Source organism: Equus przewalskii, chromosome 13, assembly GCF_037783145.1.
Source record: "Equus przewalskii isolate Varuska chromosome 13, EquPr2, whole genome shotgun sequence".
NCBI lineage: Eukaryota > Metazoa > Chordata > Mammalia > Perissodactyla > Equidae > Equus > Equus przewalskii.
Window position 1 is genome coordinate 17,708,808 of NC_091843.1, and position 22,382 is coordinate 17,731,189.

Here is a 22,382-nt window from a genome sequence, read left to right on the forward strand (position 1 = left end):
TGCTGAGTTCAAGAAAGCTAAAGTCAGCCAATGTGGATGGAGCTTGATGAGCAAGTGGGAGAGTAGCATGAGACAAGGGGAAAAGTACCCGGGGGCCAGAGCATACTGGGCCTTCAAGGTCACAATGAGAAATTGTAACTCTGTCCTAGGAGCACGGGAAGTCATTGGAGGATAGAGACATGATATGATGTAACTTTAAAGGCGATCACTTTGTAGCATGACAAAAAATTGAAAGGGAACAAGAATGAAAACAGGGAGTCCACTTGGATGGTTATTGCAGGAGCCCAAGGGGGAGAACTGTGGCTTGGTCCAGGGTTCTGACCTGGATGGAGAGAGGGGGCTGGATTTCAAATTCGCTTAAAAGTAGAATCCAAAATACTTACCTGCAGGTAAGTATCATCTGGTCCCGTTACTGAGCCACTGAGTGCTATGGAGAACTTGATGAGTCTGGATTTTAATTTCCTGATCTCTCTGGAACATCAGTATACAATCTATTCTGATTACACAGGATTCTTGTGAAGAAAAAATAGAATCATCCCTAGGACGCTGTCGGGGAAGTGGGAGAATCCACCCCACCCACGCCTTTTCCTTGAGGTTCTCATGGCTGGTCAAATAATTAAAAAGGCAGGTTAGCAGGAGAAAATCAAACAAAGTTTAATAGCATGCATATATGGGAGAAGTTCAGGAGAAACTGAGTAACTCAGCCAACTGGCTGAGGCTGCCTGTTTGAGGATCTTCAGCTACAGACAAGGAGGACATTTGGGGTCCTGATTTGGGGCTTCAAAGGGGAGGAAGGCAACCCACATGGAAACGGAAAAGCACATGTTTGGTAAATAGAACTTTGATAAGAGTGGGCTTAGCAAGGATCCTTCCAGTCTACTGGATACCCAGAGTTATCTATGGTGATGGCCTGTCCTGGGGACAGGCTTTTATTTTAAATTTCTTTGGGGCAGTTATGGAGGAAAGGTTGAATGTTCTTGCTGAGTCTGAGCCTTTATTGTCTTCAGCTCGAAATAATCCACATACCAGAGTGGCGAATCTTGGGGCGGCCTGCCCTGAACCCCATCAATTCCCTCTTCTGAAACTTCCCTGGAAGTTCCACATATAAAAAGCTGAGCTGGTGGCTGTGGAGAGAAAAGTTGAGTTAGTAGCCGAGGGGTGAGAAATCTACAAAGAAAGAAAAGAACATAGGTTAGAAAGAGGATAAACAAGCAGAAAAGAACAATGTGAAACATTGTGAACAATGTGAAAAATGTAGCACATTTCCCCACACTCCGTTAAACCAGTTCCCCAATCCTGGAAATAAATCAGTCCAATAAAATGTGTGAGCTTCACTTATCTGATGGAAAATGTCAGTCTTCTCTTTTAACAGATGTAAGTTAGATACTACTTGCCCAGTTTGATTCATGTAAAAGCAACATTTTTCACCAATGATTGCACAGGCTCCTCCTTGCTGGGCAGTCAATGTATCCAGAGCATGTCGATTTTAGAGTACCAGAGAGGCTAGGCTGTTCATCTCTGACTGGAGTATTTTCAAAGTTTGCATGGTGGTGTTGAACTCTTGTTCCATTACCATGGAGAGATTTAAGATCACCTTTTCCAACTTGTAATCTCCAAAACTGGGGAATAAGACTCTCAGTGCTGAAAAGAACTTGGAGTTCTGACACACAAGGAAATTCACAATTTCCCTACTGGCGTGTTTATGTGGCACAATCTTAAGAACAAAGGAACCCAGGTTTGCAATTTGGCTGGCGTTTAGGGTGGAGCATTTAGTGGCAGAAAGGGCCAGGTATCCGAGTCCACAGTGCCCTGACCAATTAGGTGGGGAACCTTTATATACTTTGTTGCCACATAAAATAAAAAGACTAGTGCGGTTTATAGACAAAGTTAGAACTGAATCTAGGTTTCCCATGGTCTGAAGAATTCCATGACCTATGCCACTAGTACTGTCAGTGCCTAAACATCTCCATTTTCCATGTGCTCCTGTCAATCTGTGAGAAAAGAACAGATTGCGGAATAGCTGGTACAGGAGGCCTGCAGTCTGATTTCGGCAGCTATAAAGCCTGGTCTGGTCACCTGACCAACTGAGTCTAGACTTTTGATCCAGCCATATATAGTTTGTGGCACTGGGCAGCTTAACCACACAGGCAGCTGCAGTACTCCAAGTTGTACATGGGTGGCTTGTAAGCCATCCAGAGTATTTGGTGAATTGGCAGATGTTTGTGCCAAGGGGAGTAGTGTAAAAGTCACTTATAACTCCCTTTAGAGGTTTGAAGATGCCACCTGTGGAATCGAACCACAGAGTTTGATTACACTATTGTCCTGGTATGTCACCCAGGAAAGGTCCAGTGTCCTGTTTACTCTCAATGCAGAGGGGAAAACTCACTTATTGTCTTTACCTGGGCAGGGGACAGTCCTGGAGCTGCTAGAGAGTCTTTCTGGGGCCAAATGACTCACCAGGAGAAGAGGCAGAGTGAAGTTTTCCTTGTCAGGAAACCATGCGATGTTGTTCATCCATCTCCACCAGGTGTTCACTTCAGCAGGAAGAAAGACTAGCTCAGGTTCTTTTGCACTATCTAGCTGTTGATATAACCAGCAGTTAGACTGATTAGTTAGCATGGCCAAGACTTGGTAAACCAGCATAAAGGGGTGTTTGGTCTGTGCTCAACCTGTTGAAAAAGAGAGGGTTAGTAAAAGCAAGACACAGGTTGGAAAAGAGCCGATAGTGGAGACTTAGAGAGGGGAAGTAGGGTGGATAGAGACTGGCACCTCCAGTCAGCTTTCTAATAAATGATTAAAGGAATATATATATTTGCTAATAGGTGTGTGTGTGTGTGTGTGTGTGTGTCTAGGGAACTTTTAGATGCAAAGGGGAGGAAATAGGTGAAAGCAAGTTTTCTTGATCCGTGATATTGGAAAAGCTGTCTACTTTGTGATGTCAGCTGCTTCTGGGGCCTGAGAATTGGCCCTGGAAATCCTTAATTTAAGGTTGCCTGTGGTGACTGTCTCCCAGTTGTCTTGAGAGCGATGTCCTGGGTCTATTTTGTCGCGGCTTGCATGGATCCAGGAAGATTTTTCCTTCATTTTGATGGCAGTGTAGGTGGTCAGTAGGACTTCATAAGGTCCTTGCAAGCAAGGTGACAGTACATTTTTTCTTTTAAAGACCTTGATGTAGATCCAATCTCCTGGTGGAAAGGGATGGCGAGGCTTGTCAGAAGATGGGGCCACGCCTCTTTTACCTGTTGACGATATGCTTCAAATATGCTAGTTAATTTCTGTGTATAGCTAGTCACAGCATCAAATTGTTCCCTTAAATTCCCATAATATTCACTTAATCCAGGAATCAAAGGTTTAGAGATCAATAGGCATTGGGCGTCCAAAAACTATTTCAAAAGGAGTCAATCCATGTCTCCTATTTGGAGTGTTTCAAATCTTTATAAGGGTGAAGGGCAGAGCTTCTGGCCGTTTAAGTTCAGTTTCTTGACAGACCTTTCCTAAAGTCCTTTTTACATCTAGATTTTTACGTTCCATTTGTCCTGATGACTGGGGGTTATACGGGGTATGAAATTTTAATGAGTACCCCAGAGTTTCTGAAGCAAGTGGTTTATCTCTGCTGTAAAATCACTTCCTTGGTCTGATTCAATCCGTAAAGGATGTCAAAATAAGGAATAACTTCAGTTATTAACTTCTTTACCACTGCTGTGGCATGTGTATGTCTAATCGGCTAGCATTCGTCCATCCACTAAACATGCAGATGGTAACCAAACAGTGAGAGTAGCCTAAAGCTGGGGGCTGGGGGCAAGGCTAGAAAGTCCATTTGGAGTGCTGCAAAGGGCACTGTGGGCCTGGGAGGGCTTCCTGGGGTATGCTGGTTTTGCCCAGAAACTTGGTAAGATTTTGAACTAGTGTACTGGGAAATAATTTGGTCAGAAATTTTATGGATGCCAGGGCAAAACCAATTGTCTTTTAGCTTAACTACTCCCCGTTTGCACATATGTCCCATTTGGTGGGAAATAAGTGCAAGCCAAAAAGTCAAAAGAAAAGGAGCTACAGGAAGTCCATTTGGCCCAATATATAATCCATCTGATAATTGTTCAGCATCCTTTTGTATCCAATTGTCTTTTTCAGATTGTGGGGCATTTGCCTGATAGTTAATGATATCAGTTAGGGATAAAGGCAGGTTTAAAAGTTGGGTGGGAAAAGGATAAGGGGGTCCATTGTTAGCTGCATGTTTAACAGCTCTGTCAGCGCTGTCATTTCCTAAAGATATGAAATCGGTCTCCTTAGTATGGGCTGAGTGATGAACAATGGCAATTTTAGAAGGGAAGTGAATAGCTTGTAATAAGGCTGCTATTAAACATCCATTAGCAATGGGAGTTCCTGAAGAAGTTACGAATCCATGGGATTTCCAAATTGGGCCAAAAGCATGGCAGACTCCAAAAGCATATCTGGAGTCTGTAAATAGTGGCAGTTTTCCCTTTTGCTAATGTGCAAGCTATAGTAAGAGCTATAAGTTCAGCAACTTGGGCTGATTTTACAGTGGGCAGAGAATAAACTTAAAGCATTTCATATGGGGAAACTATGGCATAACCAGTTATTATGTTTCCCTGGAAATTTCACTTACAGGAGCCATCACAAAACAGAAGTAAGTCTGGATTGTCTAAAGGGATGTCCAAGAGATACTCATGGCTTTGAGACCGTTTCTATAGTTGCCAGGCAATCACGTGGAATGGAGTGGGGCTCTCTATCATCAGGGAGGGGCAGTAAAGTAGCTGGATTTAAAGTGTTACAATGATGTAAGACGATGGAAAGGTTGGTTAAAAGAGCCTGCTCATAGATGGTCTGTCACCATGTAGAGAGGTGTTGGGTCCTCAGTACTTGTAAAATAGCAGACACAGCATGGGGAACATAGAGCTGAATGGGAGAGCCTAATGTTAAAGTACTGGCTTTGTCAATCAAGGTGGCAGCTGTGGCCACCGCACATAAGCATCGGGTCATACATGATGCCACAGGGCCTAGCTGGCATGCGAAATATCCTATAGGACATATTTGAGAGGCAAAAGATTGTTCTAGACTGCCTGCACCAGTTCCATTATTTTCATGACAGTATAGATGAAAAGGTTTGTCAAAATTAGGTAAGCCAAGAGCCGGAGGCTTGCACAAAGCTAATTTTAAAGCTTCAAAAGAGGTTAATGCCTCTGAAGTCCAGGAAATAGGCTCTGGAGTGATATCTGGGAGAAGAGCATATAGGAGTTTAGCAAGGGCTGCAAAATTAGGACTCCATTGGAGGCAGTAACCACCTGCCCCAGGAATTTACATAACCGTTTTTTCATTTTGGGGAGAGGGATGGACAAAATTGACTCAAGGCACTTGGGGGTTAGCTTTTGAAGGCCTTGAGATATCTCATGCCCTAAGGAGGTAACAGCTGTTTGCACCCACTAAAGTTTAGATCTGGAGGCTTTATGGTCTCGTTCAGCGAGTGCCTTCAGGAGAATGAGGGGTCTGTAAGGGCTCCCTGCTCGGTTTGATTACAAAGTAGAAGGTCACCCACATGTTGAACAAGAGTGGAGCCTTGAGTAAAGGCCACAGAATGCAAGTCAGCTTTAAGGACTTGGGAAAATATTGAGGGGGACTCACAATATCCCTGAGGTATGCGAGTCCATGTTAATGGTCTCCCTTTAAATGTCAATGCAAAAAGAAGCTGTGAGTCAGTGTGCAATGGGATTGAGAAGAAAGCAGAGCAAAGGTCAGTGACTGTAAACCAGGCTGTATCGGCAGGTATTGAGGTCAAGGATGACAGCCGGATTTGGGACCACAGGACGCCCAGGAATTACAAAAGTGTTTATGGCTCTGAGGTCTTGTACAAATCTATAGATCTGGTTCCCATCTGAGTAAAGTGTGTCTTCTTTTTTTACTGACAAGATTGGAGTGTTACAGGGTGAGGAAGTAAAAACTAGTACACCCTGTTGCAAAAGGGAGTCTATTATGGCTTCAATTCCTCGCTCTGCATCTCCAGAGAGCGGGTATTAGGCTACTGATGGAAATGTTTATTCTTTTTCCAAGTAACGTGCACGGGTTCTGCACTAAGCAACAATCCTACCTCATTTGAATGTGTGGCCTAGAGACTAATTTGAACATCTTTTAGAGACTCATCTTTTTCAGAAGAATTTAAATCAGGATAAGTTTCTAGCAAGGAAAGTAGGAGACTTGGGGTTTGGTCAGAGGGCAAGAAGATAAAAACACTTTTTAAATTGCAATTTATAGTAGCGTTAAATTTACATAACAAATCTTTGCCAAAGAGGTTTGCTGGTGAACAGTCAGAGACCAGAACAGCATGATGAGCCGTAAGGGAGCCTAAAGATACTGGAGTGGGCTGAGATATGGACAGTGAAATAGGCTGCCCAGAGACTCCAACAGCTTGAATAGACTCAGAGGTGACAAGTAGAAATAAATCCTTCGAACGGATTGTAGAGAAAGTCACACCAGTATCAACTAAAAAATCCAGTTCCCGACCCTCTATTTCAAGGTTAATGGTGGCTCAGGGATGCGACTGAGCATCAGCTGACCCCATCATTTTAGGGAGAAATGCCCCTCAGGAGGAGAAAAATGAGACTTTTTCATCTGGGGGTTCTGGGGCCAAGCAAGGATATTTTTTAAATTTTCCCTTCACTTAAGAGCAAGATATTCTCTTTCCTAATGCCCTGGTTTCTTGCAATACCTGCAATTGTCTGAGGCCAACAGGGAGGCCTCTGAGCGGGCTTTAGTTTACTTTCAGAGTTGCCTTTTTTCTTCTCAAAAGATTCAACCTGTAAAGCGAGACGAGTTGTCTTTAATTCTCTTTTACTTTTGCTTTCCTGCTGACTATTTTCAAAGAATTGTGTAGCAGCCTCCATTATTACGCTTAATGGTTGCCCTGACCAACCAACCACACTATTTTGAATGTTTTTTTATATCAGGAAGAAAGTTTCCTACTAAAGCAGAAATTTTAGGAGAGTCCTACGTCTGGGGCTTCAGGGTTTAATGCAGTGTGCTTTGAAAAGTGTGTATAAATGTTCAACAAAGGCTTTTGGACATCCCCCTTCATTCTGAGCACGTAATTCAATTTTTGGCCAATTAACTTTGGGAGGAAACGCCTCTAAAATCGCTCCTACTAAACCTTGAGTATCAGCCTCTAGTTGTGCCACTTCCTGTTCATTTGCAGGAGGGCCTGGGAGAAGGTCTGGCCATTTATTTCCCCTGTGAGGGGGGTTTTCTCCCGGGGGGGGGGGGGTCATCTGGCCTGTCTGATAACTACAGTGTAACCATAGTCTGGAAGAACGCCCCTTAGCAGCCAGTCAAGATCTCTGTGGGTGGGGTTATGAATAGCCACTAATCTTTCTAATTCCTCTCTAGACCTAGTAGGATCTTCTGACAATGGAGGCAGGAGAGTTTTATAATTCAATAGATCAGCTGCTGTCCAGGGGACATGCATTCTCTGCGGCGGTGGTCCAGGATACATCTGCAATGGACACTGCATAGAAACCCCCAAAGCTGGCAAAGCCTGATTACAGAGCCCTGGAAAGTAAGAGTTGTAAGGGACAGCAAAGCGAACCTTTCTGCTTTTTCTGGCCACTTCTACTAAATTCACTTCCTGGCTTTCAGCATTTACACAAGTAACCTATATGCATCTCACTTGGAGTTCAGGCCTGCATGCCCTCTGTAAGTCTTCTCGAGAGAGAGAAGTTAAAACAGGCAATTAAATGCCCTTTGGAGAAGCTGGCATTCTAGGATCTAAGGGAACTGGCTGAGGAGCTGGCTGAGGAGCTAAGGCCTGAGGGGGTCGGTTTGAACCAGGGGCCCAGAGATCCAACACATCTTCTGGGGAATCAGGGACAGGGAGCTGGTGATATAGGGGAGCATGGGAGGGAGGAGAAGGCGAATTTTCATTGAATTTGCTTTTTAATCATTGCTCTAAGTCTGACTTCTGTCAATTTATTAAGAGATTCCTTAAGGCTAGCCATTATATTTTTTGGGGCTTTCTTTTCAATTCGATCTTCCCATAAATACCAATAAGGCAGCTGCTTGTTAGGAGAGCTCTCTAAAATACTTTTCAAATATAGAAGTTTTTCCAATTCAAAAGATCTGTCATCTGGCCATTGACAAGTAAGATCTCCATTTGCATGTTTATTCCAACAGTAACTCAACCCAATAAGGCTTTTTAAGGAAAGACCCGGAGGTAACTTTCCAGGCTCAGAATAAATCTTTACCATGGACACAAGAGGCGTCCTCGGAGAGGGCGCAGATGATGTAGCCCCATGATCCAAGAGTTCACTCCCAGAGCTAGTCAGAGAAAGGAAAGACCTTCGTTGCACAGGCGCTAAGGATGGTGTAGTGAAAACGGTGTCTCCGGTCTCCCACGAGAGCGTGGGAGACCTCCAGTCACAGACCCACTAATCTGTGACACTGGGCAGGCGCTACTGGAAGGGGATTTTTCTAGCATTATCAAGCAACGAAGGTTGAGACAACAAAGGCCCTTATGAACTGGGCCCTTTATGACAAACTCCCCTGAGAGCTTGGCAAAGCCAAACAAAGAGAGAGCTTGGAACCCCAGTCTATTTGACTGGCCACCATGGTGTACCCCAGTAAATGCACCTTCCGTATGGTAGAGATTAAGGAAAATATTCTCACTGGTCAAGAAGGCAAATTCTCAGGACACAGAACAAGAGGGAAGGAAAAACCTCATCTGTTTTTTTTCTTATATGCACAATGACAGCTTTAGCTAAGCTTTGGGTCTCTTGGAGCCAGAATAATAAATGACAGCTTTAGCTAAGCTTTGGGTCTCTTGGAGCCAGAATAATAACTAGGAGGGAGGTGCTGTGGGGTTGGGGATCATGTGTGTTTTACAGAGTACCTTGTCATTGCATGGACATTTTCTTGAAGTTGGTTGGGGACCTGTGTCATCTACCCCATTCCATGACTAATTTGTCCTTCCACGGGAGACTTCTTGAGGTAGTGAGCATCCTAACGGCTCTCAACTGCATGACCTGCGCCCACCACATTTGCAGCCTATTTGGCTTCCAAGATGCTCTTAGCAATAGCTGTCACTTCATGTGCGCATTAACCCACAGCAAAGTTTGTCTAAATAAATGCCAGTCTGGTGAGACCACAAACTCACCAGCCTGTGGGGCCGGCAGGAAAAGAGGCTTATAAGGTATATGCCTACATCCCACCCTGTGGTATTTCCTTCTTATGACACACGACACAAAAGACAGAAACAAAAGAAAAATCACAGTAGCTATCTCTAGGAGAAAAAGGATCAATAAAGCCAAGAGTACTCTAACAAATTTACGAGAGTCACACAAGAAACTAGTTTCCTAAATATTTTCTCCTGCTAATCTAAATTTAGAAAGAAAAACAATTCCCACCACTTGCTTCCACTGGACCCTGCAGACAGACATTCCGGCGGGCTGACATGGTGAGAAATCTTACCTTTTGCCAGCGTTCATCAGGAGACCCGGGATCTCCTCATCTGCAGTGGCCCCAGGGAAGAAGCAGTTGTTCCAGCCAGAGAAGGCAACTTGCTAGCCTGTGGGGATCTTGCTGGTGACAGCAAAACTGTCAGGGAAGTGGGAGAATTCGCCTCCACTTTTCCTTAAGGTTCTTATGGCTGGTCAAATAATTAAAGAGGCAGGTTAGCAGGAGAAAATCAAACAAAGTTTAATAGCACATATACTCAGTTTCAGGAGAAACTGAGTAACTCAGCCAACTGGCTGAGGCTGCCTGTTAGGGATCTTCAACTACAGACAAGGAGGACATTTGGGGTAGTGATTTGGGGTTCAAAGGGGAGGAAGGCAACTCATATGGAAATGGAAAAGCAAATGTTTGGTAAATAGAACTTTGATAAGAGTGGGCTTAGCAAGGATCCTCCCAGTCTATCAGATACCCAGAGTTATCTATGGTGATGGCCTGTCCTGGGGACAAGCCTTTATTTAAATTTATTTTAGGCAGTTAGGGGGGAAAGGTCAAATGTTCTTCCTGAGTCTGAGCCTTTGTTGTCTTCAAATCGAAATAATCCACATACCAGAGTGGCGAATCTTGGGGCAACCTACCCTGAATCCCATCAAAGTCTTTATGAAAATATCAAATGCAATGGAAATGCCAAGGTGCTAGTTACAGCTTTGTCCTAGGAGTGGAAGTCACTGACATCAATTTCAAAAGGTTGTCAAAGGTAAATGAACAGATAATATTATACTGAGTGTCAATATCTAGACTATTTACTTCTCAGTAAGAATTGATGTCTTGGGTCTGACTCCGTGATTTATTAGCTTAGTAATCTTGAAGATGCCAATAATATCAGATCATGTACTATGTGCCAAACACTATGCTTAATGAGCACTTTGCACACTTTACCTCATTTACTCCTTACAACAATCAGGTGAGTACGACTTCTTGTCCTCCTTTATAGAGAAGGAAGCTATAGCTCAATGAGATTAGGTTATTTGACCTCCCTGAATAACTAGAACTCTGGCACTAGAACTTAATAACCAGGGTCTCTGGAAGAACCAGAACTCAAACCAGGTTCTCAATACCAAGCTTAGCTCTCCATGTGTCAATTTCCACTTCTTGACACAGATGTAACCCTGCCAACTTTACACATCGGTTAGGAAAATCAAATAAAAAAATAGCATGTGTAAAATATTTCTGTAAACTGTAGTGCATTTTAGCAAATATATGAGATTTAAGATGAGGTAAGCTCTGTGTGTTTTATTCTATAAGATGGGCATTGGTTGGATGCTTAGAAATCTGAATGTCCTGCTGAGGCCTGAAGATATGCTTTTTCTTTAGCATCTTTGCATACTTTTCTGTTTTTCATTGTTTAATCTGTGTTTCCTTTCCTGGGTCCTCTCTGAGGTGATCTGCTTGAGATAACATGTTTTTGTCTGCTACTCAGTCTGTTATTTCAGAGCTGTCATTGATCAGCTGGCAACTTTTTACATGTCTTGAGATGATGCAATTTGAGATTAAGGTCTGTGCCAGCAGCTAAGAAATGTACTTCAAAATGTCGTCATAGATACAAAGTCCCAGTTAAGGTCACATCCTGTTTGGTGTGTGAGGGAGAACATCTTTTTCTCATTTTTGACTGTGCTTAAAACAGAAAACAATTTAGAAAAATTGGGAATTACTCATACAATTCATAACCAAAGAACTCCATATTCTTATTGAAAATATGCAAATGAAAAGATTCATTTAGATGAAGCAGAAAATTGATACAAAGAGTTAACAGATAATACTTTCCTTTTCAGATTTAGACATACAAGTGACATCCCTGAGCATTTCAGGCATGTTATTGACTGATTGGGAGAGTCTGTAGAAACATACAAATATTCTAATGTGTATTTTGTCCAGTCAAGGATATAAAAATTCAGTAGCACACGTGGATGTGGCCTATTTGATCCTATCTTTCACATGGCATGTGGGTCCCTAGTGGAGGCTTAGATGTTGATCGCACTTCTTGCAGGGTAAGATCATGTTGGACTTGAGAAAAACCCAGTTTGTGACGAGTTATATAGCCATTAAGGAATAACTTAAATTAGCTGTATGCTACTTCCATTTAAGGGGATATTGACACATTCTAGACTCTTCTAGTTCTTCAGTTGTGATCAGCTAAGCAAGGCCAAATCCCCATCCAGGAAAGAAAACAGTTAGAATCCGGATCTCCCTGGACAAAATTTCTGCCTACATATTTTCTCTACTCCAAGAAGCCTAAACACGGTCACTTATGAACTGCTCAAGTACTTTAGAAAGCCTAACAACAAGAGAGGAGCTGAAGTTTTTATTGAAAATTAGAATCTCAAGTGAATAGAACCATTTATGTGCAAAACTCTCATTGGGAATTTTATACTCTGACTCAGAGTTATATAGACCTTAAGGATCAACGCAATGGAGCTTAAGGTAAGCACAGTGATGCCAAAGACAACAGTGGCCTTTGCCAAGACCCTACCCAGTTGTAATCACCAGATCTGCCAATCAATCCAGTCACTAGCAAAAGGTTAGTGTCCAACAATGGTCTCTGCACTGTGTGCAGTGTGAAGCAAAAAAGGACACAAACTCTGTCCTCAAGGTTCTTGAGATCCAGCTGAGGAGAGAAGACATGTGCACAAATGAAATGCAAGGTCGTAGCAATTAACAACAAAGTGATACAACAAATTCTACTCAAGTTGAGCCCCTCAATTTGCTCAATTAATATAAATGGCTTACATTTATTTAGGAGCTTCATGATAATCTTGGACAAACAAAAACTAAACTCAATTAGAAGAGAGCTAATGTCTCACCAAGGCATTCATGATCGCACTGGCATGATGCTTTTTGAATTGATCATTGAGGATGGGAAGGATTTGGGCAGAGGAGGAGAAGGGCTTTCCAGTGAGAGATTAGTGGAAGCAATGACAGTTTTTGAGCCCAGGCCAACAGTAAAGGAACTTAGACTGGAAGAAGACGGAATGTGATTAGGAGTCGTTAAACCTGTTTTCTCTTAAGTTTTCATATTTGACTTTTCAAAAACATTCAACTCCATATCAACTTCTCAATTTTCCTTGCAGAATAAATGTGGTACTGTCCTCACTGGAGCCTGGTCCGTACTCCATGCTGAGGTTTAGACATGGGTGTATCTGGTGAAATGGGTCTTACAGAAATCTCTGCCTGAAACCAAGGAAGCTTCAGGAGGTTCTGGGTGAGGATTTGGGTGTCTTATAGGCCTAAATTCAAATCCTGGTGCTGTCAAATCCTTGAGCAAGTTGCTTTACCTTGCTAAATCTCAGTTGTCTCATGAACAAAATGGAGATTTATTGATCTAACAAATATTTATTGAACACTTACTCTATTTCAGACTCGGGTCTAGGTGTTGGGGAGATAGCAGGGAACAAAAGAGAGGAAATTCCTTGCCTTCCTGGAGATAATGACAATATCTGCCTCAGAGGATTTAGCTGAGATCAAAAGACATAAAGCACTTAGCACGGTGCCAACACACGGCTAGTGCTCTGTGACTGTTAGTAAGTGTTGTTGAGTCAGGCAGAGACGTATGGTTCAGTAAGGAGGACTTAGTCATCAGAGGAAGAATGCAATTATTCATAATTGTTATTCATATATAGACCCCACTATGCGTTTATGCAAAATCTGAATAGAGGTGAGGATCAGGAAACTTGAGTGAAATCAGAAGCAACTAACTCACCAGGAAACTTCAGAAGACACTGGCTTCTTGGTTGGAGGCCATGTGGCAAAGTGGACTACAAAAAAGGGGAGAGTCAATCCTTCTGCCTCTGCCTGAAACAGCATGGCTTTATCACCTTAGGGGCTGTGGTGGATAGTGTGGTGGATTGTTAGGCAGCAAGAATGATAATGAAGGTAGCAGGCAGCATGTGGTAATGCTCAGAGGAAGCAAACAGTGGAACATATGGAAACAGCTGTGGTGCCCAGAAGATGCAGAGATAGGACATTCACTAGGGAGGAACCAGAACAAGTAGAGAAAACATAGTGTTCTTTTTGTGGTAACTGACCAAACTTGTTCGCTATTCACCTCCGGGACTTGTGGGAACCCACAGGAAGGAGGAGCTCTCTCCAGAAGTAGAAGCCCTGCAAAACAGGTAAAGGAAAGAGTCAGAGAACGATGCTTGTCTTGATTCCTGCATGACGCTACTAAAGCCTTGGTGGTGTATGCCATCTTCATACACAGTTGTATGACAAATAGCACAAATGGTGGAACAGTGCTATACTGGCTATCCTGCTTATAAATAAATGCTGAGAAGAGATCTTCATCAGAAGAAATGGCATGTTCTACAGTAAAAATTACCAAAGGCATTCATATGGGTGTGTTTGGAGCAACAGTATAAAAAATGAACAAGAAAAATGATCAAATGAGTATAGAGGTCAATGTCTGCCCCTAAATGAATATCTAGTAAATAGTAAATGTACAAAATGAATGAGATCAATTGTGGAGAAAAATCAATATGGCTGTGTGTGAGAACATTAACTTTAATGGTTCTCATTTTTATGTATAAATTCTACTTTAAAAAAGAGCAATAAAACAACTTAGGCTGGCTGGCCCTTTGCTATTTTTCTTACATGGTGGCTGTATTTCTGTGGCTCAACCTAATTCCTAGGCATCCAAAACCAGAGGAACAACAGTTTCACCTCAGGATTCCAAATAACCAGTTTGACTTCTTTTTATGGTGAACTGACTGTTTTGAAATCAGATTATTTACAATCCACCTTGATTTGATTGTTATGATTAAATTCATTCGTTCATCAAATATTTATCAAATTCTTTCTATGCACCCAGCAAGCACTGTTACAGGCACTGAAGACACATGGGTAAACAAAGCAGATAAAGTTTCTGCTCCCATGGAAATTATATTTTAGATGTGAGACAGACCGTAAAGAAGAAAACAAATAACAATCAAGATGACTTCACAAAGTAGTAATGCTATAAATAATACAAATAAAGTAATACACTAAACAGAGTTTATGTCTGGTAGGAGGACGCTCATGCTTATGTACTATATGAGGTAGGGATACCTGGGAAAAGTATTCTAAAAAGGTGAGCTTTTGAGATCTGATTGATGAGGAACCAGCCATGTGAAAAGTGTGGGAAGAACATTCTAGGCAGGGTGAATGGCAAGTGAAACAGCTGTGTCGGAAATAAGCTTGGGGAGAATAAATTCTTGAAACAGAAGGCCAGTAAGTTGGAGCATAATCAAAAAGTTGGAGAGTAGTAAGAAATGAGATTAGAGAGAGAAGAAAGGGCCAGAACAAGGTATACTTTCTAGGCCTTGGAAATGAGATTACATTTTATCTTGAGTGCATTGGAAAACCATTGGATGATATTAAGGAGTCTGTGAAATGACTTACTTTAATTCTTTAATGGATTATTTTGGCTTCAGTGTAGAGGATGTGTTGATCAATAAATCTCTGACTTAATAACTGCATGTTTAGATAGTAACTTACAATTCAAGTGCCAAATTCAAATGTCAAAATTCATTCACTCAACAAATATTTGTTGAGCACTCCATGCTATGCATTGGGAATACAGAGGCAAATAAGATGTTGCCTCTGCCATCAAGAATCTCACAGTCTAACAAAAAATACAGAAATTAAACAATAATCAATTACAGTTTTGACTTTACCCAGGTGAAGTTACAGATGCTCCTACCTAATTTGAATTTAACATGGACTAGAGGATTAAAATCTATGACTCTCCACTGAAAACGCTCCATTTTTGCCAGAGTCTGCTGATTAGCAAAAGCCTTTATATTAGGCAGGCCTTCTTCAGTTGCAACAGATGAAAAATCAAATCAAACTAGTTTAAGACAAGAAGTGCATGGGGGATTTATTACTTCATGTAACTGAACATTCCAAATCTGAACAGGCATGGCTCGGGTCAATTTGACTAGCTTGAGGAGTCAGACAATGAAATCCAGTGCAGCCAGAGTGCCTGGAAAATAAAGGTGACAATTTTGGAAAGGAAGGTGGCATAAAACTCCCCAAACCTATAAATAATCTCTGCCCAAATTTTTTGGTGATCCCTAAACTTTTCATGAACCAAAGAAGCTCCAAAGTTCTGAATGTAAAGCAGCAGATGGAAGACTAAAAAAGTTGAGCAGTTTCAACAGCTGCCCACCACAGAGAAGAGAAGAGTTTGGACTTTGAGTTCTATCTCAAATACTTCTAAGACGTAAAAGAAAATATGCTTACAATGAGAGAAATTATGTAAAAACCCAGAGCAGATGTGGAAACTATAAGAACCAAATCAAAATTTTAGAGCTATAAAGTATAGTATCTGAAATGACAAATTTCCTGGTTAGACTTGATGGCAGGTTGGCAGACGAAAGAATCAGTAAACAAAAACAAATAGTTCATCACTATCTGACCTGCACTACAAGAAATACTAAAGAAAGTTCTGTAGGATAGAATGACACCAAGGAAATATTGTATGGAAACTTGTATCTATAAGAAGAAAGAAAGAACACTTCAAATAATACATATATGATTGTTTTCTTCTCTTAATTTCTTTAAAGGTTATGTGGTCATTCAAAGAAAAACTATAACATGTATTATGTGATTTATTATATGCCTATGCAAAACATAAAGTAACGATAGCACAAAAGCCAGAAAGTAACTGAAGCTATATTATTGCAACTTTCTAGTATTTTACTACATGTCATACAAGTTAATTCTAAGAATACTGTAATAAGTTAAGGATAAATATTGTCATTCTAGAGCAGCCACTAAAATAATGCTAATAGGTTTAGCTAAAAAGTTGACAGAAGAGCCAGCTCTGATGGCCTAGAGGTTAAAGTTTGGCCCACTCTTCTTCAGTGGCCCGGGTTCGGTTCCCAGGCACAGAACCAGACCACTCGTCTGTCAGTAGACATGCAGTGGTGGTGGCTCACAAAGAAGAGCTAGAAGAACTTATGACTATACACAACTGTCTACTGGGGCTTTGAGGGGGAAGGAAAAAGGAGGAAGATTGGCACAGATGTTAGCATAGGGCAAATCTTCCCCTGCAAAGAAAAAAAAACTAGAGAAAAAAAGTCAACAGAGGCATTAAACTGGAGCATTAAAAATATTTATTAACAACCTTAGGAAAGTAAGAAGGGAGTAAAGGAACAAAAGGCTGGCAGGAAAATGAAAAACAGATTACAAAAGTGTAGTTAAGTCCAACTATATTGATAGTTAAATTTTAATAGACTAAATACTCCAATTAAAAGGTAGTGATTGTTAGATTGGATTTACTAAAAGACTCAACTATATGTTGTCTACAAGAAACTGACTTTAAGTATAATGGCATAGATAGGTTAAAACTAAAAGGCTAAAGAAAGAAATGTCATGCAAACAGCAGGTGAGGCTTATATTAACAGAAGAAACATATGGACTTATAGACAAGAAGAATTATTAGAGATAAAGAGGAACATGTCATAATGATAAATACGTCAATTTATCAGAAAAGTATAACAATCATAAAGGCCTAATAACAAAGCTTTAAAATATATGAAGGAAAAACTTATAAAATTAAGGGAAGAAAAAGATAAATCCCCAAAGTTGGAGATTTTAATACCCTGAGCTAATTGACATTTATAGATTTCACCCAAATTGTAGAATGCACATTTTTTAAATCTATATGCTAAGCTAAAAATAAGTTTCAATAGATTTCAAAAAATTTGAAGACTTGCAAAATATATTCTCTGACTAAAATGGAATACGTTAGAAATCAACAAAAAAAAAGATGTTGAGAAATCCCAAATATTTGTACATAAAACAAAGCACACTTCTTAATAATCTATAGGTTGAAGAAGAAATGACAAAGAGTATTAGAAAACATTAGAAAAAATGAATGTACAGCATATTAAATGAAATGATCAAGGTTAAAGTCAAAAACAGTAGGACGATATAAATCCCTTGATAAGTTTCACTAAAAAGTACAAAACACCATTTTTGTAACATGCTTGCAAAAAAAATGTATAGCCTTATTCTAATCATGAGAAAATATCAGACAAACCCAAATTGAGGGACATTCTACACAATAATTGAGTAGTATTCTTCAAAATTGTTAAGGTCAAGAAAGACAAGGAAAGACTGAGGAGCTGTCACATATTGGAGGAGAACAAGGAAAAATAACAGAACAAAAAGATTCTGGAAAAACTAGTGAAATTCAGAAAATGTCCATAGTTTGGTTAATAGTGTTGTACAGATATTGATTTACTGGTTTTGATAGTTGTCCTAAGGTTCTGTAAGGCATTAGCATTAGGGGAAGCGGAGGAAGGGTATACATGAACTCTGTGTACTCTTACTAAAAAAAAAAAAACTTCTTTTTAATCTAAAATTAGTAAAAAGTTAAAAAAAATTGTGGGATGCATCTAAAACAATGCTTAGAGGGAAATTTGTAGCATAAAACAATTTATAACTTCAAGTGTTTATATTAGAAAAGAAGAGTTTAAATTCAATGATTGAAATTTCTACCTTATGAAGTTAGAAAAAGAGCAAATTCAACTCAAAATAAATAGAAGCAAGGAAAATTTAAATATAAAAACAGAAATTAATAAAATAGATGATTATGTGATGTGATAGAGGTGCTAAATATTGCTACAATGGCAGTCATATTACAATATATGAATGTATCAAATCAATATGTTGTACACCTTATTTTTTTTTTAATTATTTTTTTGAGGCCGTGTTGGTTTATAACACTGCAATTTCAAGTGTGCATTATTATATATCAGTTTCTGTTTAGACTGTATCATGCTCATTACCAATACTCTAGTTTTTATCATCACCATCCATATGTGCCCCTTACCCCTTTTGCCAACCTCCCACCCCCTTCCCCTCTGGTAACCACTAATCTGTTCTGTTTATCCATGTGTTTGTTTATCTTCCACAAGTGAGCGAAATCACATGGTTTTTGTCTTTCTCTGTCTGGCTTATTTTGCTTAGCATAATACCTTCAAGATCCATCCATGTTGTTGCAAATGAGATGATTTTGTCTTTTTTATGGCTGAATAGTATTTCACTGTATATATATATACACCACATCTTCTTTATCCATTCATCCATTGATGGGCATTTGGGTGGCTTTCATGTCTTGGTTATTGTGAATAATGCTGCAATGGATGGACATAGGGGTGCACAGATCTTTTTGTATTGTTGATTTCATGTTCTTTAGATAAATACCCAGAAGTAGGATAGCTGGATTGCATGGTATTTTTATTTTTAATTTTTTGGGAAATCTCCACTCTTTTCCATAGTAGCTGCACCAGTTTGCGTTCCCACCAGCAGTGTTTGAGAATTCCCTTTTCTCCACATCTTCTCCAACATTTGTTAATTTTTTGTCTCGGTAATTATAACCATTCTGACAGGCATAAGGTGACATCTCATTGTAGTTTTGATTTACATTTCCCCTATGATTAGTGATGTTGATCATCTTTTCATGTGCTTGTTGGACATCTGTATATCTTCTTTGTAAAAATGTCGGTTCATATCCTCTGCCCATTTTTTGATCAGGTTGTTTGATTTGGGGTTGTTGAATTTTATGTGCTCTTTGTATATTTTGGAAATTAACCTCTTGTTGGATATACGATTTGCAAATATTTTTCCCAGTTGGTGGCTTGTCTTTTCATTTTGTACCTGCAGAAGCCCTGAAGAAGCTTTTTAGTTTGACGTAGTCCCACTTCATTTTTTATTTTGTTTCCCTTGCCTGAGTAGACATGGTATTCAAAAAGATGCTGCTAAGACCAATGTCAAAGAACGTACCATCTACATTTTCTTCTAGGAATTTTATGGTTTCAGGTCTTTAATTCAAGTCTTTAATCCATTTTGAGTTAATTTTTGTATGGTGAAAGAGAATGGTCTACTTTCATTCTTTTGCATGTGGCTGTCCAGTTTTCCTAACATCATTTATTGAAGAGACTTTCCTTTCTCCATTGTATGTTCTTGGCTCCTTTGCTGAAGATTAGCTGTCCATAAATGTGTGGTTTTATTTCCAGGATCTCAGCTCTGTTCCATTGAACTGTGTGTCTGTTTTTGTGCCAGTATCATGCTGTTTTGATTACTATAGCTTTGTAGTATATTTTGAAGTCACGGATTTTGATGCCTCCAGCTTTTTTATTTTTTAATCAGTATTCCTTTGGCTGTTTGGGGTCTTTGGGTTGTTCCATATAAATTTCAGGATTCTCTGTTCTATTTCCTTGAAGAATGTCATTGGGATTCTGATTAGGATTGCATTGAATTTGTAGATTGCTTTAGGTAATGTGGACATTTTAACTATGTTTATTCTTCCAATCCATGAGCAGGGAATATCTTTCTGTTTCTTTATGTCTTTGATTTCTTTCAACAATATCTTATAGTTTTCATTGTATAGATCTTTCACCTCCTTTGTTGTTTATTCCTAAATATTTTATTCTTTTTGTTGTGATTATAAACAGGATTGTATTCTTGACTTCTCTTTCTGCTAGTTCGTGATTAGTGTAGAGAAATGCAACTTATTTTTGTAAGTTGATTATGTACTGTGCAATTTTGCTGTAGTTGTTGATTCTTTCTAATAGTTTTCTGGTGGATTCTGTAGGGTTTTCTACATATAGAATCATGTCATCCACAAACAACAAGAGTTTTGCTTCTTCCTTTTCAATTTGGATACCTTTTATTTCTTTTTCTTGGCTAACCGCTCTGGGAAACACTTTCAGTACTATGTTGAAAAGGAGTAGGCACACTTGTCTTGTTCCTGTTCTCAGAGGGATGGCTTTCAGTTTTTCACCATTAAGTATGATGTTGGCTGTGGATTTGTCATATATAGCTCTTATTATGTTGAGGTACTTTCCTTCTATACACATTTTGTTGAGAGGTTCTTTGTTTTGTTTTGTTTTTGGTGAGCAAGATTGGCCCTGAGCTAGCATCTGTTGCCAATCCTCTTCTCCCTGACTGAGAAAGACTGTTGCTGAGCTAACATCTATCCCAATCCTCCTCCACTCTGCACGTGGGATGCCACTACAGCATGGCTTGATGAGCAGTATGTAGGTCCACACCTGGGATCCAAACCCACAGACCCTAGGCTGCCCAAGCGTAGCATGCGAACACAACCGATATGCCACCAGGGCAGTCCCTGCTGAGAGTTTTTATCACAAATGGATGTTAGATCTTGTCAAATGCTTTCTCTGCATCGATTGAGATGATCATGTGATTTTTATTCCTCATTTTGTTAATGTGGTGTATCACATTGATTAATTTGCAGATGTTGAAACATTCCCACATCTCTGGTATAAATCCCAAGTGATCATGGAATATGTTGTACACTTTAAATTTACACAGCATTATATGCCAAATATATTTCAAGAAAAAAAGAAAATAATACAGAAAGTTAACAGAGGACCAGGCAGCTTTCTAAATTCTGCTTTTTTATCTTCTCATTAAAATAAGAGAAAATAAGCGAAGTTGAGATAATAATTAAAGTACACATCTTAACTTGCTTTTGCCGGGCACCTAGAAGTGTTCCAGGACAAATTTAAAATGAATTCACAACTTGAGGCTTTTTGAACTACCCGAATAATATTAACTTGTGCTTCAGAGCCCTTCAAGGAAGGCTTATTGTTAAACGGTTCAGGGATTCCTGTACTCTGCTTAGCACCAAGGCAACATTTATTATGGTCCCTAGGGGTTGGAGGAGCCATTTATTTCTGACTCATAATTTACGCTAAAGGTATTGCCCTTTGGTCTGCCAGATTTATACAGTGAGAAGCTCCTATAAGGACCTCCTTTTTCAGTTTTTCCAGCAAGACCCAGAAAACTGGAGCTCAAATTCCCCAGTTTCAAAATACCCTTTGGTCAAAAGCAGTCTCATCATTTTGCCTACCACTCTGGGTTCTAGCCTTCACTTAAAGCAGAGGTCAGCAGACATTTTTTGTAAAGGGCAGATAGTAAATACTTAAGGCATTGATTGTAAGTCATAGCATCTTTGTCACAACTACTCAACCCTGTCATTTTAGCACAAAAGCATCATGAACAATAGGTAAATGAATGAGCAGGCTGTATTTTAATAAAACTCATTTGTGGAGATTGAAACTTGAGTTTCACATAATTTTCATGTAACAGTTTTTCCCAGAACCATTTAAAAGTCTAAAAACCATTCTTAGCTTAGAAACCATACAAAAAAAGACAGCAACCCAGATTTGTCTCACAGGCTGTAGTTTGCCAATCTCTGGCTTAGAGATTTCCCTGATAAATGTTTGTTCTTTGTTAGTCTTTCCTAGTGTATGTTTACGCATATATGTGTATGTATATATGTGTGCATGTGTATATGTGTACACATGTGTATGTATACATATGTGTATATGTGTGTACACACACATATACACACAGCAGAAGGCTATGATCAGCTATATAGAAAATCAAATTAGCAAAAATGGAAATAAATGCAGAAAAACTTACATTTAGAAATACTTATAGATTACATTAATATTCCTGCATTTTTTCCATAATACTTTTAGAATGTAAATCCTCATATATTTAGAACCATTTCTTCACTAGAGTTAGAATTAAGAAGAGAGTCTGTACACCACATTCCATAAAATATAAATTAAAAAGGCATGTACTTGGGCTTAGTGTGAGACTTTACATTGAAAATTATCCATTTTATCTTAACATAATAGAATTTAGCAGAAACAATGTAGTATATAAAGTGTAATCAAAAGACATCAATTTCAGCACAAGGTTTAAAAACTGATAAAAAGAAAATACGAGATATTCAATATGTTCAAAATGTTCAATAATAACTGCTTTATGATAGTCTAACATTCACAATAGATGCTGTAAGTACTACTTTTGACCTTTAATAAAATTTAAGAACCAAGATAGTAAGTATGGAC

General features: G+C 39.5%; 1 long non-coding RNA gene across 2 annotated transcripts in view; it reads right to left on the reverse strand.

Annotated features, from left to right (window-relative positions):
- Positions 1-602: 602 nt before the first annotated feature.
- Positions 603-22,382, reverse strand: part of LOC139075057 (uncharacterized) — a 29,266-nt gene continuing 7,486 nt past the window's right edge. Inside the window, exons 3-6 of one of the 2 annotated variants that reach the window (XR_011525086.1) lie at positions 13,208-13,608; positions 9,469-9,646; positions 2,458-3,185; positions 603-1,124 (exon numbers count right to left, since the gene is read on the reverse strand). This is a non-coding gene — a long non-coding RNA (uncharacterized lncRNA). The remainder of the gene's footprint in view (positions 1,125-2,457; positions 3,186-9,468; positions 9,647-13,207; positions 13,609-22,382) is intronic. The other variant, XR_011525087.1, reaches the window with a different exon arrangement.